We start from the raw sequence: 17,221 nt of genomic DNA on the forward strand, positions 1-17,221 counted from the left end.
GGTGAGTTTGTGAAGTTTGAGATAGTGCATCGATATCTGAAAATCAGATCAAGGGAGTGATCATCTTTGTGAGTGGGAGAGTCGGTCCATTGTGACAGGCCGAAAGAGGAAGTGAAAAGCAGAAGTTGTTTTGCAGAGGAGGCAGTGGGATTATCAACAGGGAGGTTGAAGTGACAGAGAATGAGGGCAGGGGTATCTGAGGAAAGGAAGTAAGGTAGCCAGGCGGCAAAGTGATCTAGAAATAGAGTTGCGGAGCCAGGGGGTGGTATATGACTGCAACGCATAAAGACGAATTAAGAAAATGTGAGGGAAGCGAAGGGCTGTATTTGTTGAAAGGTGCAATGAGAGGAAAGTAAAATACCAACACCACCTTCTTGTCTATTGTCAGACCTAAGAGCGTGGCTAAAGTGGAGACCCTATGTGACAGTGCAGCAAAGGAAGCAATGTCTGAAGGAGAGAGCCAGGTTTCTGTGAGAGCCAGAAGATTGAGAGAGTGGGAGATAAAGAGGTCATGGATAGAAGTGAGCTTGTTGCGCACAGAGCGAGAGTTTCAAAGTGCGCAAGTGAAGGGGGTGGTGGCTTTAGATGCAAGAGGAATAAGACTAAGGTTACCAGAGAAGGGCACACATGGGTGTGCAGGGCAAGGAAGTTGTGGGGGACCAGGATTAGGGGAGATGTCGCCAGCAGCTAGTATGAGCAAGAAAGAGATGCAGATTTGCAGTAGTAAGACTGTTTTTGTGATGAGTTGCAAGGGGGAGAGAGAGTCTTTAGGAATGTGTGAAGTTCATGAATACAAAAGTAAGGTGAGGTTAAGAGAGATAGGCTAATGAGCAGCGCAGGTGGTGAGGGGTAAGAAGTAATTGAGTAAAGTAGTTTGTTAAACAGACAGAAGGTGGCAAAAAGGGATATTAAGATATTGTGCATTTTTTACAAAATAGACAGTGTATAAAACTCAGTATTAAAACAGAACTTACCTTATCCCTTGTCCAATCCTTGTCCAATCCTTGTTCAATTCTTGTATAATTTGTTGTGCCTCACTTATAAATGTTCACTTAAGAGATGTGAACAGATGATCTTACAATACTGCTACCTAAGCCTGTATTGCTACCCCTGTATTGCTTTCCCCATAGCAGTGTTACATTTATAGGCCAGAGCATTCAGCTGAATGCAATAAATTAAGTAATGACCTGATCAAAGAGAGTCAAAGGCCAACTGGGAAAATTTGATTCAGGGTGAGATAAGTTAAAAAACAAACAATAGAATTTGGAGGAGGCTGGGGTTATACCATTAGTAAAATTATACTTTTAGGAATCATAATAAGTATTTGCAAGGTTTGAACATCACATAGATTTAAGACAAGATATCAGCAGAGTAAATACGTAACTTATTACACAGACTACAGACAAATGTAAAAAGAGAGACTTGCAATACAAATGACACAAAAAACAGGGTAATTGGCAGGATTTGAATGCAGGGACCCAATTCACTTACCAAAAGAGAGACTTGCAGTACAAATGACACAAAAACAGGGAAATTGGCAGGATTTGAATGCAGGGACCCAATTCACATACCAAAAGAGAGGCTTGCAGTACAAATGACACAAAAACAGGGAAATTGGCAGGATTTGAATGCAGTGGCCCAATTCACATACCAAAAGAGAGGCTTGCAGTACAAATGACACAAAAAACAGGGAAATTGGCAGGATTTGAATGCAGGGACCCAATTCACATACCAAAAGAGAGGCTTGCAGTACAAATGACACAAAAAACAGGGAAATTGGCAGGATTTGAATGCAGGGACCCAATTCACGTACCAAAAGAGAGGCTTGCAGTACAAATGGCACAAAAAACAGGGAAATTGTCAAGATTTGAATGCAGTGACCCAATTCACATACCTGAAAGCAGGAGAGAGTAGGTTTATTCAACATTCCTTAGCAGATGTCAATAGGCAGTTTGTTAGTTATTAAACAGCAGTGTGGTGAGTATTGAGTATAATTCATTGTGCATCACTTATAAATGTTCACTTATGAGATGTGAACAGATGATCTTACAATACTGCTACCTAAGCCTGTTTTCTTCTTAAAAGGGAAGAGTCCACAGCTGCATTCATTACTTTTGGGGAAATACAGAATCTGGCCACCAGAAGGAGGCAAAGACACCCCAGCCAAAGGCTTAAATACTTCCCTCACTTACCTCATCCCCCAGTCATTCTTTGCCTTTTGTCACAGGAGGTTGGCAGAGAAGAGTCAGAAGTTCGAGATAGTCTCTCTTGGAGGGGAGTACTCTTTGCAATGGGACTGAAGTTTTAAGTAATCCTGTCAGCCTCTCAGTGAGAGCATTGATGAAAGTTAGAGTCCGGAGATGCAGGAAGAGTTTTCCTGCGAACCCATCCCGACTCATTTTAACAGCTCCTTGATAATCAGCGTTGACGAGTTTCGCTGCCTACCTTTATTCACTCAAGTCCATGTCAGAAGCGAGGCTACTATCTGTCACACTTGAAGAGCTGTGTTACTGTTCCACGGCGTAGATTCCGGTAAGATCGTTTCATTTTATTTAGATTTGTGAATGTAATGTTAACGAAACAAGGTAGGATTCCAGTGGAACTCCTTTTATCTTAATAAGGAATCATGGGTTAATATCTCCTGAGGTGGGTTATTGAACAGGGGGGACTTTTAATCATGTATGTTATATGGTTCTATCTGCAAATGTGTAGCTATACTTAGGCTCACGGCCTTTACGAAACATAACAGCCTTCTGTTAATGACGCAATCTTTCCAGATTGCGAGCCCTTTTCGTGACTGGCACGGTGCACCTTGTAACAGGTGCGGTTACGTTGTTTCTCACTTCCGTATGCTGACTGTGTGCGACCATGAGAGTCTTGATCGTGGGTTTTCTGGGTTACTGGAGGTGGTGAGTGTCTCAGCCATTGGGGGTGTCAAAGGGTGCAAGTTAGTTTTTTGTCATTTTTGTAATCTCGAGATTATGGAGGATTCTGATATGCGTGACACGGATGCCTCCAATACGGAGGATGTGTCTTGCAATGAATATAAATGGCCCAGGTAATCAATGCCTGTCAGTTATGTTCCGATTGCCGTTCTAGAGTAATCTCTTCTCCTGAAGCAGGGAGCTTAGAGTATGTTTAGCCATCTGCCTCTGAGGTTTCCATGACCCTTGAAACGAGTGTCCCAGTCCATTTCCCGGCTACGCAAGCAGGTGTCCCTATGGCCTTTACTCCTTCTCCGGAGGGTGGCTTGTTTCCTCCAGAGGTTACGGCACGGTTCCGCATGGCCATTTCTATGGCGCTGAATCATTTATATCTCCCAAGTGAAGATACTGTCTGTGTTCGGCATTCTGGGGAAGCATAGGCCCCTGAGGCTTCAGGGACCCCTATCTCTGAGCCAGGGTCTTCAGTTGATCCAGCAAGGGATGATTTTGCCTTCCATTATAGGCTGGCTCGCCTTCGTGTGCTTTTAAGACATGTTTTGGCAATGTTGGAGGATCCCAGTCCTAGTGGGCCGAGGGATCCGAGGCCTTAGAAGCTGGATGGCAAGATGGATATGACGTTTGGGGATGAAGCCAATCTCCTTAACGTCGCCATTTTTCTTTTGCTTTATGTTTTTCGGTTCCACTTCTTAGCTTGGGTGAATGGGGCTCTTAATCGGCTGGTTCCATTGTCATCCTCATTCACCTTGGGCGTTCACCTGATGGGTGCTGCCTTCATTTTATTTTTTATCTGGATGTGTTTAATTTAGTTTTTTTCTTAAGCTTATGTCTATTAGATTTTCGTTTTATGAACGTTCTTCTCTGGAACCGATACTTGCGATTTAGGTTGCGTGGGCACTTTCACGGGAGTTGCGCACTTGTTGAATAATATAATTATGCTTTTCTAGTTCAGTTATCGATCCTTCGAGACAAATTTTCTTGGACCTTGGGCAGTTCTAGAGTGTCCTTATACCAGACAGGTACTGGTCAGATACTTTTTTTGGCTGTTACCAGGGTGCATGTCACTTGTGCTGATTAATCCTGCTGGATTTTGAATGTCTCTTGGCCTATTCTATGGACTCCGGGCTCGGATCCTACTGAAGTATGAGGCCTGTTTAAATACAACCCCTCCGAACAGAGGGTTATGAGTGCCAATCTAGGTGGCTGTTTGGGCTTCTCGTCTGGGATACAGATCTGATTTTACAGACATCATCATGGTTCTTCAGGTCCCCGGGGACTCAGAAACGTTATTCCATTCTTTGGAAGTTGGAGATGTGTGTGACCTATGTAGTCTGGTGTGCCGAGTGATTATTAATTTGCATTTTCACTTGAGATTATTCCGGACGCTGACTCTTTAGCCTATTAAGCATTTCATTGTGGTGGCAGAGTTTCCTTCCTTCCCACCTTGGGAAGGCCCTCTGGTGACTCAGTGAAAATTCACTGGATATAACTTAAGAGACCCGAGTTCAAGACCCGATGGGGACATGACAGTTCTTAAGTTAGGCGATATAGCTCAGTGGTGTAGAGCATTTGACTACAGATCAAGAAGTCCCTGGTTCAGATCCAGGTGTCCCCTTTAAGGCGCGGGCATATTCCTTCTCTGCTTAGAGTTGTGTTACTCTATGAGTTAGTGTGCAAGGGTTCCCTGCCTTCTGTGGGGAGCTGCAAAGTTTCAGCTGTTGCCTGCTTAAAGAGGATTTTGGATGATAGATCCTTCAAGGATCTCTGGCTGTTGTCTCTTCCATTACCCTTGGTCTGACCATGGTCTCGACGTTCGGGTGTATTTTTGTCCTCGTTGCAACTCTAGCATTGGGGCTTGTCAGTGAAGGGGTGAGGTTGGTTACGGAGAGCCGCCCTTCTGGGGTCAGATAGTTGACCATTTATCCTTGATGCTCCGTTGGGGGCTTTGTGGCGCGGTGCCTTAAGTTCGGATGGCGAGCAGGGTACAGGGTTCTCATTCGCCTTCGGGTGTTGTTTGCTTCCTTGCCTGTGTGTGTAGCACATGTTTATGCTTGCCTACGAGATTTCTGTGCGATCCAAGTGCCCTGGGTGCTGAATCTTAGACCGTTAAGGAATTTCTTTGTGACTCTCTTGGGTTTGAGGCTATTGCTAGATCACCAAGTCTACGGACCTTAGAGGTGTGTTCCTCCTTGTAGGAGGAAGTTGGATTTTCGTTTGATCCTTTTTCGAGGACCCTGACCCAGGTCCGTGTCTCTCCTTGGATGGGTGTGGACGATTCAATTTCACACTAGATGTTTGTGGTCCCACGGGCCTCTCTCTTTAGAGGCTGGGGCTTTGTGAGAGATGCCCTGTTTTGCGACTTAGGCTTTAGGTCCTTTTGACGGTTCCCTACTGGTCTTCTGGTGCATTTACGCTGTTCCTGTAGACTCCAGGTTTCCTCACCTGGGTAGGCGAGGGGTCTCAACTCCATGGTGGGGTAGGTTTCCGTTGTTTATTTCCCTCTCTTCTAGAGCGGGGGTAGGGTTCTCCGGGTTTGGAGATACCTTAGTATTTGGAACAACCTGTGGGTCTTGCCTTGTAAGGGTCTTTTCCTTCTTGCGTTCCAGAATCCTGGAAGAGGAATTGCGATGTATTGTTTTGTTCCTCCGTTCCTGCAGCGGGAGGATGAGGGTTTGATCCCTATGGGGCTCCTACGATATGTTGGATTCTGATATATGGATGCTGAGCATCTCACGGCCTTCTTCCCTTGGGAAGTGTTCCTTGTTTTTAGAGAAGACAGCTGTGTAGGAGGTTTCGTACCCGAGCACAATGTCTATCCTGACTCATGGTAGCATACCGTTTGTGGTAACGGTTAGCGGTCTGACCGGGGGCTTTGTTCCTACGTTAACCCTTCCTTTCTCTTCCGGAAATCTGGGATTCTTGTTTTTGGTCTTGACTAGCCTTTGGGCTGCTACCGTTATCTTAGAGGGAAGATTGGAGGTTGGTTACTCTATCCAAGGTTGACCATTTTCCTTAGAGTCTATTCTCTCCTTTGTGGGAGGTCATGGATGTCCTCCTCTTTTCCACTGGCATTCGGTGCTGGGAGGGTGCACTCCTTGGAGCACGATATTTGGAGAGCTGTGATCCCTTGGAAGGTTTGCAGTTGAACCCAACTAAAGCTATTGCACTTTGAGGGTGTAACCATCTATGGCTAGTTGCACTTTGACTGGGTGTTAGCAAGCTTTGAAACACCTTCAGTGTTTGGGTTTAGCAACGGTGAGTCAGCTCTCTTCCTGGAAGCTGGCCATTGGGAGTTCCTGTTCAGATGTTCTTTTTGGAGAACTCTTTACTAGCTGCTGGGATAGTTATCCTATTTCTGCTATCTAGCTTGAAGATCTAGATCTGATATGAGGCATCGGGGAAATCCTGGTTTTCCTGGAATACCTTTGGGTATGGTTCAGGGTCAGGGATATGAGGGTGTTCGAGTCCTTTTTGGGACATGTTTCCCTGTGTATGGATCTTTTTTTTCTTTGGTCCTTGTGTTTTTAGGGAGTTTGTCTCCCAGGGCGTTGCTATTGTACGACAACCATGGGTTGTTCTATGTTCTGCAGAGTGGAATGATCCTTTGGATTTTTCTTGAGATTCTGTTCCCCTTTTTGGGAGCAGATAGCAGTCCTTGTCTTGGCTGGGTACCTTCATGGGAGTCGTGATCCGTGGGGCTGACTCCTCGGGGGTTGTTTGGGCTTGACGGACTCTGGAACTGAGTTGTTTAGTTCGGCTTTGCCGGCGGTGTAACTAATGTGCAGTTAACTGGGCTTCGGGTTTTCACCCGTGTCGTTTATACTTTTTAGGGTAATCAGGCTGTGGTTCCTTTCGAACAGGCTGCCATTTGTACCCACCCTTTGTTTGCATTCAGTGTCCTGTAGCTTGTAATGAATGCAGCTGTGGACTCTTCCCTTTTAAGAAAAAAAACTTAAATTATGCTTGCCTGATAATTTCATTTTCTTCTGAAGGGAAGAGTCCACAGCTCCCGCCCATGTTTTTATCTATGAGGCGGCTGTAATTTTTTATTCTTCTGGCACCTTTTTTCACCCTGATATTTCTCCTACTGTTCCTTGTTCCCTCGGCAGAGTGACTGGGGGATGAAGGAAGTGGGGGAGGTATTTAAGCCTTTGGCTGGGGTTTCTTTGCCTCCTCCTGGTGGCCTGATCAAAGACAGTAAAGGCCAATTGGGAAAATTTGATTCAGGGTGAGATAAGTTAAAAAACAGACAATAGATTTTGGGGGAGGCTGGGGTTATACCATTAGTGAGATTATAAAGTTCGGAATCATAACAAGTATTTGAAAGTTTTGAACATCACATAGATGAAGACAAGATATCAAGCAGAGTAAATACATAACTTGTTACACAGACTACAGACAAAGGCAAAATGAGAGACTTGCAGTACAAATGACACAACAACAGGGAAATTGGCAGGATTTAAATGCAGGGACCCAATTTGCATACCAAAAGAGAGGCTTGCAATACAAATGACACAAAAAACAGGGAAATTGGAAGAATTTGAATGCAGGGACCCAATTCACATACCAAAAGAGAGGCTTGCAATACAAATGACACAAAAAACGGGGAAATTGGAAGGATTTGAATGCATGGACCTAATTCACATACCAAAAGAGAGTCTTGCAGTATAAATGACACAAAAACAGGGAAATTGGCAGGATTTGAATGCAGGGACCCAATATACATACCTAAAGAGAGGCTTGCAGTATAAATGACACAAAAACAGGGAAATTGGCAGGATTTGAATGCAGGGACCCAATTCACATACCAAAAGAGAGGGCTTGCCGTACAAATGACAAAAAAAAACAGGGAAATTGGCAGGATTTGAATGCAGGGACCCAATGCACATACCAAATAGAGGCTTGCAGTATAAATGACACAAAAAACAGGGAATTAGGCAGGATTTGAATGCAGGGACCCAATTCACATACCAAAATAGAGGCTTGCAGTATAAATGACACAAAAAACAGGGAAATAGGCAGGATTTGAATGCAGGGACCCAATTCACATACCAAAAGAGAGGCTTGCAGTACAAATGACACAAAAAACAGGGAATTTGGCAGGATTTGAATGCAGGGACCTAATTCACATAACAAAAGAGAGGCTTGCAGTACAAATGACAAAAAAAACAGGGAAATTGGCAGGATTTGAATGCAGGGACCCAATGCACATACCAAATAGAGGCTTGCAGTGTAAATGACACAAAAAAACAGGGAAATAGGCAGGATTTGAATGCAGGGACCCAATTCACATACCAAAATAGAGGCTTGCAGTATAAATGACACAAAAAACAGGGAAGTAGGCAGGATTTGAATGCAGGGACCCAATTCACATACCAAAAGAGAGGCTTGCAGTACAAATGACACAAAAAACAGGGACATTGGCAGGATTTGAATGCAGGGACCTAATTCACATAACAAAATAGAGGCTTGCAGTATAAATGACACAAAAAACATGGAAATTGGCAGGATTTGAATACAGGGACCCAATTCACATACCAAAAGAGAGGTTTGCAGTATAAATGACACAAAAACAGGGAAATTGTCAGTATTTGAATGCAGGGACCTAATTCACATAACAAAAGAGAGGCTTGCAGTACAAATTACACAAAAAAACAGGGAAATTGGAAGGACATCAATACGGAGACCCAATTCACATACCACAAGAGAGGCTTGCAGTATAAATGACACAAAAAACATGGAAATTGACAGGATTTGAATGCAGGGACCCAATTCACATACCAAAAGAGAGGCTTGCAGTATAAATGACACAAAAACAGGGAAATTGGCAGGATTTGAATGCAGGGACCCAATTCACATACCAAAAGAGAGGCTTGCAGTATAAATGACACAAAAACAGGGAAATTGGCAGGATTTGAATGCAGGGACCCATTTCACATACCAAAAGAGAGGCTTGCAGTATAAATGACACAAAAAACATGGACATTGCCATGATTTGAATGCAGGGACCCAATTCACCTACCAAAAGAGATGTTTGCAGTACAAATGACACAAAAACAGGGAAATTGGCAGGATTTGAATGCAGGGACCCATTTCACATACCAAAAGAGAGGCTTGCAGTATAAATGACACAAAAAACATGGACATTGGCAGGATTTGAATGCAGGGACCCAATTCACATACCAAAAGAGAGGCTTGCAGTATAAATGACACAAAAAACATGGACATTGGCAGGATTTGAATGCAGGGACCCAATTCACATACCAAACGAGAGGTTTGCAGTTTAAATGACACAAAAACAGGAAAATTGGCAGGATTTTAATGCAGGGAGCCAATTCACATACCAAAAGAGAGGCTTGCAGTACAAATGGCACAGTACATAACTTGTTACACAGACTACAGACAAAGGCAAAATGAGAGACTTGCAGTACAAATTACACAAAAACAGGGAAATTGGCAGGATTTGAATGCAGGGACCCAATTTGCATACCAAAAGAGAGGCTTGCAATACAAATGACACAAAAAACAGGGAAATTGGAAGAATTTGAATGCAGGGACCCAATTCACATACCAAAAGAGAGGCTTGCAATAAAAATGACACAAAAAACAGGGAAATTGGAAGGATTTGAATGCATGGACCCAATTTGCATACCAAAAGGGAGGCTTGCAGTATAAATGACACAAAAAACATGGACATTGGCAGGATTTGAATGCAGGGACCCAATTCACATACCAAACGAGAGGTTTGCAGTTTAAATGACACAAAAACAGGAAAATTGGCAGGATTTTAATGCAGGGAGCCAATTCACATACCAAAAGAGAGGCTTGCAGTACAAATGGCACAGTACATAACTTGTTACACAGACTACAGACAAAGGCAAAATGAGAGACTTGCAGTACAAATTACACAAAAACAGGGAAATTGGCAGGATTTGAATGCAGGGACCCAATTTGCATACCAAAAGAGAGGCTTGCAATACAAATGACACAAAAAACAGGGAAATTGGAAGAATTTGAATGCAGGGACCCAATTCACATACCAAAAGAGAGGCTTGCAATAAAAATGACACAAAAAACAGGGAAATTGGAAGGATTTGAATGCATGGACCCAATTTGCATACCAAAAGAGAGGCTTGCAGTATAAATGACACAAAAAACATGGACATTGGTAGGATTTTAATGTAGGGACCCAATTCACATACCAAAAGAGAGGCTTGCAGTTTAAATGACACAAAAACAGGAAAATTGGCAGGATTTTAATGCAGCGAGCCAATTCACATACCAAGAGAGAGGCTTGCAGTACAAATGGCACAAAAAACATGGAAAAAGGCAGGATTTGAATGCAGGGACCCAATTCACATACCAAAAGAGAGGCTTGCAGTACACATGACACAAAAAAATAGGGAATTTGGCAGGATTTGAATGCAGGGACCTAATTCACATAACAAAAAAGAGGCTTGCAGTACAAATGACAAAAAAAACAGGGAAATTGGCAGGATTTGAATGCAGGGACCCAATGCACATACCAAATAGAGGCTTGCAGTATGAATGACACAAAAAAACAGGGAAATAGGCAGGATTTGAATGCAGTGACCCAATTCACATACCAAAATAGAGGCTTGCCGTATAAATGACACAAAAAACAGGGAAATAGGCAAGATTTGAATGCAGGGACCCAATTCACATACCAAAAGAGAGGCTTGCAGTACAAATGGCACAAAAAACAGGGAAATTGGCAGGATTTGAATGCAGGGACCTAATTCACATAACAAAAGAGAGGCTTGCAGCACAAATTGCACAAAAAAACAGGGATATTGGAAGGACATCAATACGGAGACCCAATTCACATACCACAAGAGAGGCTTGCAGTATAAATGACACAAAAAACATGGAAATTGGCAGGATTTGAATGCAGGGACCCAATTCACATACCAAAAGAGAGGCTTGCAGTATAAATGACACAAAACAGGGAAATTGGCAGGATTTGAATGCAGGGACCCATTTCACATACCAAAAGAGAGGCTTGCAGTATAAATGACACAAAAACAGGGAAATTGGCAGGATTTGAATGCAGGGACCCATTTCACATACCAAAAGAGAGGCTTGCAGTATAAATGACACAAAAAACATGGACATTGCCATGATTTGAATGCAGGGACCCAATTCACCTACCAAAAGAGAGGCTTGCAGTATAAATGACACAAAAAACATGGACATTGGCAGGATTTGAATTTAAACTGCAAACCTCTCTTTTGGTATGTGAATTGGGTCACATACCAAAAGAGAGGTTTGCAGTTTAAATGACACAAAAACAGGAAAATTGGCAGGATTTGAATGCAGGGACCCAATTTGCATACCAAAAGAGAGGCTTGCAATACAAATGGCACAGTACATAACTTGTTACACAGACTACAGACAAAGGCAAAATGAGAGACTTGCAGTACAAATGACACAAAACAGGGAAATTGGCAGGATTTTAATGCAGGGAGCCAATTCACATACCAAAAGAGAGGCTTGCAGTACAAATGGCACAGTACATAACTTGTTACACAGACTACAGACAAAGGCAAAATGAGAGACTTGCAGTACAAATGACACAAAAACAGGGAAATTGGCAGGATTTGAATGCAGGGACCCAATTTGCATACCAAAAGAGAGGCTTGCAATACAAATGACACAAAAAAAACAGAGAATTTGGCAGGATTTGAATGCAGGGACCTAATTCACATAACAAAAGAGAGGCTTGCAGTACAAATGACAAAAAAAACAGGGAAATTGGCAGGATTTGAATGCAGGGACCCAATGCACATACCAAAAGAGAGGTTTGCAGTATAAATGACACAAAAAACAGGGAAATTGGTAGGATTTGAATGCAGGGACCCAATTCACATACCAAAAGAGAGGCTTGCAGTACAAATGGCACAAAAACCATGGACAAAGGCAGGATTTGAATGCAGGGACCCAATTCACATACCAAAAGAGAGGCTTGCAGTACACATGACACAAAAAAACAGGGAACTTGGCAGGATTTGAATGCAGGGACATAATTCACATAACAAAAGAGAGGCTTGCGGTACAAATGACAAAAAAACAGGGAAATTGGCAGGATTTGAATGTAGGGACCCAATGCACATACCAAATAGAGGTTTGCAGTATGAATGACACAAAAAACAGGGAAATAGGCAGGATTTGAATGCAGTGACCCAATTCACATACCAAAATAGAGGCTTGCCGTATAAATGACACAAAAAACAGGGAAATAGGCAGGATTTGAATGCAGGGACCCAATTCACATACCAAAAGAGAGGCTTGCAGTACAAATGACACAAAAAACATGGACATTGGCAGGATTTGAATGCAGGGACCCAATTCACATACCAAAAGAGAGGTTTGCAGTTTAAATGACACAAAAACAGGAAAATTGGCAGGATTTTAATGCAGGGAGCCAATTCACATTCCAAAAGAGAGGCTTGCAGTACAAATGGCACAGTACATAACTTGTTACACAGACTACAGACAAAGGCAAAATGAGAGACTTGCAGTACAAATGACACAAAAAACAGGGAAATTGGAAGAATTTGAATGCAGGGACCCAATTCACATACCAAAAGAGAGGCTTGCAATACAAATGACACAAAAAACAGGGAAATTGGAAGAATTTGAATGCATGGACCCAATTCACATACCAAAAGAGAGGCTTGCAGTATAAATGACACAAAAAACAGGGAAATTGGGAGGATTTGAATGCAGGGACCCAATTCACATACCAAAAGAGAGGCTTGCAGTTTAAATGACACAAAAAAAGGAAAATTGGCAGGATTTTAATGCAGGGAGCCAATTCACATACCAAAAGAGAGGCTTGCAGTACAAATGGCACAAAAAACATGGAAATAGGCAGGATTTGAATGCAGGGACCCAATGCACATACCAAATAGAGGCTTGCAGTATAAATGACACAAAAAAACAGGGAAATAGGCAGGATTTGAATGCAGGGACCCAATTCACATACCAAAAGAGAGGCTTGCAGTATAAATGACACAAACAACAGGGAAATTGGCAGGATATGAATGCAGGGACCCAATTCACATACCAAAAGAGAGGTTTGCAGTACAAATGACACAAAAACAGGGAAATTGGCAGGATTTGAATACAGGGACCCATTTCACATACCAAAAGAGAGGCTTGTAGTATAAATGACACAAAAAACATGGACATTGGCAGGATTTGAATGCAGGGACCCAATTCACATACCAAAAGAGAGGCTTGCAGTATAAATGACACAAAAAACATGGACATTGGCAGGATTTAAATGCAGGGACCCAATTCACATACCAAAAGAGAGGTTTGCAGTTTAAATGACACAAAAACAGGAAAATTGACAGGATTTGAATGCAGGGAGCCAATTCACATACCAAAAGAGAGGCTTGCAGTACAAATGGCACAGTACATAACTTGTTACACAGACTACAGACAAAGGCAAAATGAGAGACTTGCAGTACAAATGACACAACAACAGGGAAATTGGCAGGATTTGAATGCAGGGACCCAATTTGCATACCCAAAGAGAGGATTGCAATACAAATGACACAAAAAACAGGGAAATTGGAAGAATTTGAATGCAGGGACCCAATTCACATACCAAAAGAGAGGCTTGCAATACAAATGACACAAAAAACAGGGAAATTGGAAGGATTTGAATGCATGGACCCAATTCACATACCAAAAGAGGCTTGCAGTATAAATGACACAAAAAACAGGGAAATTGGCAGGATTTGAAAGCAGGGACTCCATTTGCATACCAAAAGAGAGGCTTGCAATACAAATGACACAAAAAACAGGGAAATTGGAAGGATTTGAATGCATGGACCCAATTCACATACCAAAAGAGAGGCTTGCAGTATAAATGACACAAAAAACAGGGAAATTGGTAGGATTTGAATGCAGGGACCCAATTCACATACCAAAAGAGAGGCTTGCAGTACAAATGGCACAAAAACCATGGACAAAGGCAGGATTTGAATGCAGGGACCCAATTCACATACCAAAAGAGAGGCTTGCAGTACACATGACACAAAAAAACAGGGAACTTGGCAGGATTTGAATGCAGGGACCTAATTCACATAACAAAAGAGAGGCTTGCGGTACAAATGACAAAAAAACAGGGAAATTGGCAGGATTTGAATGTAGGGACCCAATGCACATACCAAATAGAGGTTTGCAGTATGAATGACACAAAAAACAGGGAAATAGGCAGGATTTGAATGCAGTGACCCAATTCACATACCAAAATAGAGGCTTGCCGTATAAATGACACAAAAAACAGGGAAATAGGCAGGATTTGAATGCAGGGACCCAATTCACATACCAAAAGAGAGGTTTGCAGTTTAAATGACACAAAAACAGGAAAATTGGCAGGATTTTAATGCAGGGAGCCAATTCACATTCCAAAAGAGAGGCTTGCAGTACAAATGGCACAGTACATAACTTGTTACACAGACTACAGACAAAGGCAAAATGAGAGACTTGCAGTACAAATGACACAAAAAACAGGGAAATTGGAAGAATTTGAATGCAGGGACCCAATTCACATACCAAAAGAGAGGCTTGCAATACAAATGACACAAAAAACAGGGAAATTGGAAGAATTTGAATGCATGGACCCAATTCACATACCAAAAGAGAGGCTTGCAGTATAAATGACACAAAAAACAGGGAAATTGGTAGGATTTGAATGCAGGGACCCAATTCACATACCAAAGGAGAGGCTTGCAGTTTAAATGACACAAAAAAAGGAAAATTGGCAGGATTTTAATGCAGGGAGCCAATTCACATACCAAAAGAGAGGCTTGCAGTACAAATGGCACAAAAAACATGGAAATAGGCAGGATTTGAATGCAGGGACCCAATGCACATACCAAATAGAGGCTTGCAGTATAAATGACACAAAAAAACAGGGTAATAGGCAGGATTTGAATGCAGTGACCCAATTCACATACCAAAATAGAGGTTTGCAGTATAAATGACACAAACAACAGGGAAATTGGCAGGATTTGAATGCAGGGACCCAATTCACATACCAAAAGAGAGGCTTGCAGTATAAATGACACAAACAACAGGGAAATTGGCAGGATATGAATGCAGGGACCCAATTCACATACCAAAAGAGAGGTTTGCAGTTTAAATGACACAAAAACAGGAAAATTGACAGGATTTGAATGCAGGGATCCAATTCACATACCAAAAGAGAGGCTTGCAGTACAAATGGCACAGTACATAACTTGTTACACAGACTACAGACAAAGGCAAAATGAGAGACTTGCAGTACAAATGACACAAAAACAGGGAAATTGGCAGGATTTGAATGCAGGGACCCAATTTGCATACCCAAAGAGAGGATTGCAATACAAATGACACAAAAAACAGGGAAATTGGAAGAATTTGAATGCAGGGACCCAATTCACATACCAAAAGAGAGGCTTGCAATACAAATGACACAAAAAACAGGGAAATTGGAAGGATTTGAATGCATGGACCCAATTCACATACCAAAAGAGGCTTGCAGTATTAATGACACAAAAAACAGGGAAATTGGTAGGATTTGAATGCAGGGACCCAATTCACATACCAAAAGAGAGGCTTGCAGTATAAATGACACAAAAAACAGGGAAATAGGCAGGATTTGAATGCAGGGACCCAATTCACATACCAAAAGAGAGTTTTGATGTACAAATGACAAAAAAACAGGGAAATTGGCAGGATTTGAATGCAGGGAGCCAATTCACATACCAAAAGAGAGGCTTGCAGTACAAATGGCACAGTACATAACTTGTTACACAGACTACAGACAAAGGCAAAATGAGAGACTTGCAGTACAAATGACACAAAAACAGGGAAATTGGCAGGATTTGAATGCAGGGACCCAATTTGCATACCCAAAGAGAGGATTGCAATACAAATGACACAAAAAACAGGGAAATTGGAAGAATTTGAATGCAGGGACCCAATTCACATACCAAAAGAGAGGCTTGCAATACAAATGACACAAAAAACAGGGAAATTGGAAGGATTTGAATGCATGGACCCAATTCACATACCAAAAGAGGCTTGCAGTATTAATGACACAAAAAACAGGGAAATTGGTAGGATTTGAATGCAGGGACCCAATTCACATACCAAAAGAGAGGCTTGCAGTATAAATGACACAAAAAACAGGGAAATAGGCAGGATTTGAATGCAGGGAGCCAATTCACATACCAAAAGAGAGGCTTGCAGTACAAATGGCACAGTACATAACTTGTTACACAGACTACAGACAAAGGCAAAATGAGAGACTTGCAGTACAAATGACACAAAAACAGGGAAATTGGCAGGATTTGAATGCATGGACCCAATTCACATACCAAAAGAGGCTTGCAGTATTAATGACACAAAAAACAGGGAAATTGGTAGGATTTGAATGCAGGGACCCAATTCACATACCAAAAGAGAGTTTTGATGTACAAATGACACAAAAACAGGAAAATTGACAGGATTTGAATGCAGGGAGCCAATTCACATACCAAAAGAGAGGCTTGCAGTACAAATGGCACAGTACATAACTTGTTACACAGACTACAGACAAAGGCAAAATGAGAGACTTGCAGTACAAATGACACAAAAACAGGGAAATTGGCAGGATTTGAATGCAGGGACCCAATTTGCATACCCAAAGAGAGGATTGCAATACAAATGACACAAAAAACAGGGAAATTGGAAGAATTTGAATGCAGGGACCCAATTCACATACCAAAAGAGAGGCTTGCAATACAAATGACACAAAAAACAGGGAAATTGGAAGGATTTGAATGCATGGACCCAATTCACATACCAAAAGAGGCTTGCAGTATTAATGACACAAAAAACAGGGAAATTGGTAGGATTTGAATGCAGGGACCCAATTCACATACCAAAAGAGAGGCTTGCAGTATAAATGACACAAAAAACAGGGAAATAGGCAGGATTTGAATGCAGGGACCCAATTCACATACCAAAAGAGAGTTTTGATGTACAAATGACAAAAAAACAGGGAAATTGGCAGGATTTGAATGCAGGGACCCAATGCACATAACAAATAGAGGCTTGCAGTTTAAATGACACAAAAAACAGGGAAATAGGCAGGATTTGAATGCAGGGACCCAATTTACATACCAAAATAGAAGCCTGCAGTATGAATGACACAAAAACAGGGATATTGGCAGGATTTGAATACAGTGACCCACATAACAAAAGAGAGGCTTGCA

At 42.0% G+C, this 17,221-nt stretch overlaps 1 protein-coding gene and 1 non-coding gene across 2 annotated transcripts in view; both read left to right on the forward strand.

Moving 5' to 3' along the window:
* The window catches only part of LOC128656987 (gastrula zinc finger protein XlCGF17.1-like), a 159,078-nt gene that overhangs the window by 129,640 nt on the left and 12,217 nt on the right, over positions 1-17,221 (forward strand). The window lies entirely within an intron of this gene.
* On the forward strand, positions 4,484-4,557 carry TRNAC-ACA (transfer RNA cysteine (anticodon ACA)). Its single transcript has one exon. It is a non-coding gene; the product is annotated as a tRNA-Cys (tRNA).

Source organism: Bombina bombina, chromosome 4 (genome assembly GCF_027579735.1).
Source record: "Bombina bombina isolate aBomBom1 chromosome 4, aBomBom1.pri, whole genome shotgun sequence".
Classification (NCBI taxonomy): Eukaryota; Metazoa; Chordata; class Amphibia; order Anura; family Bombinatoridae; genus Bombina; species Bombina bombina.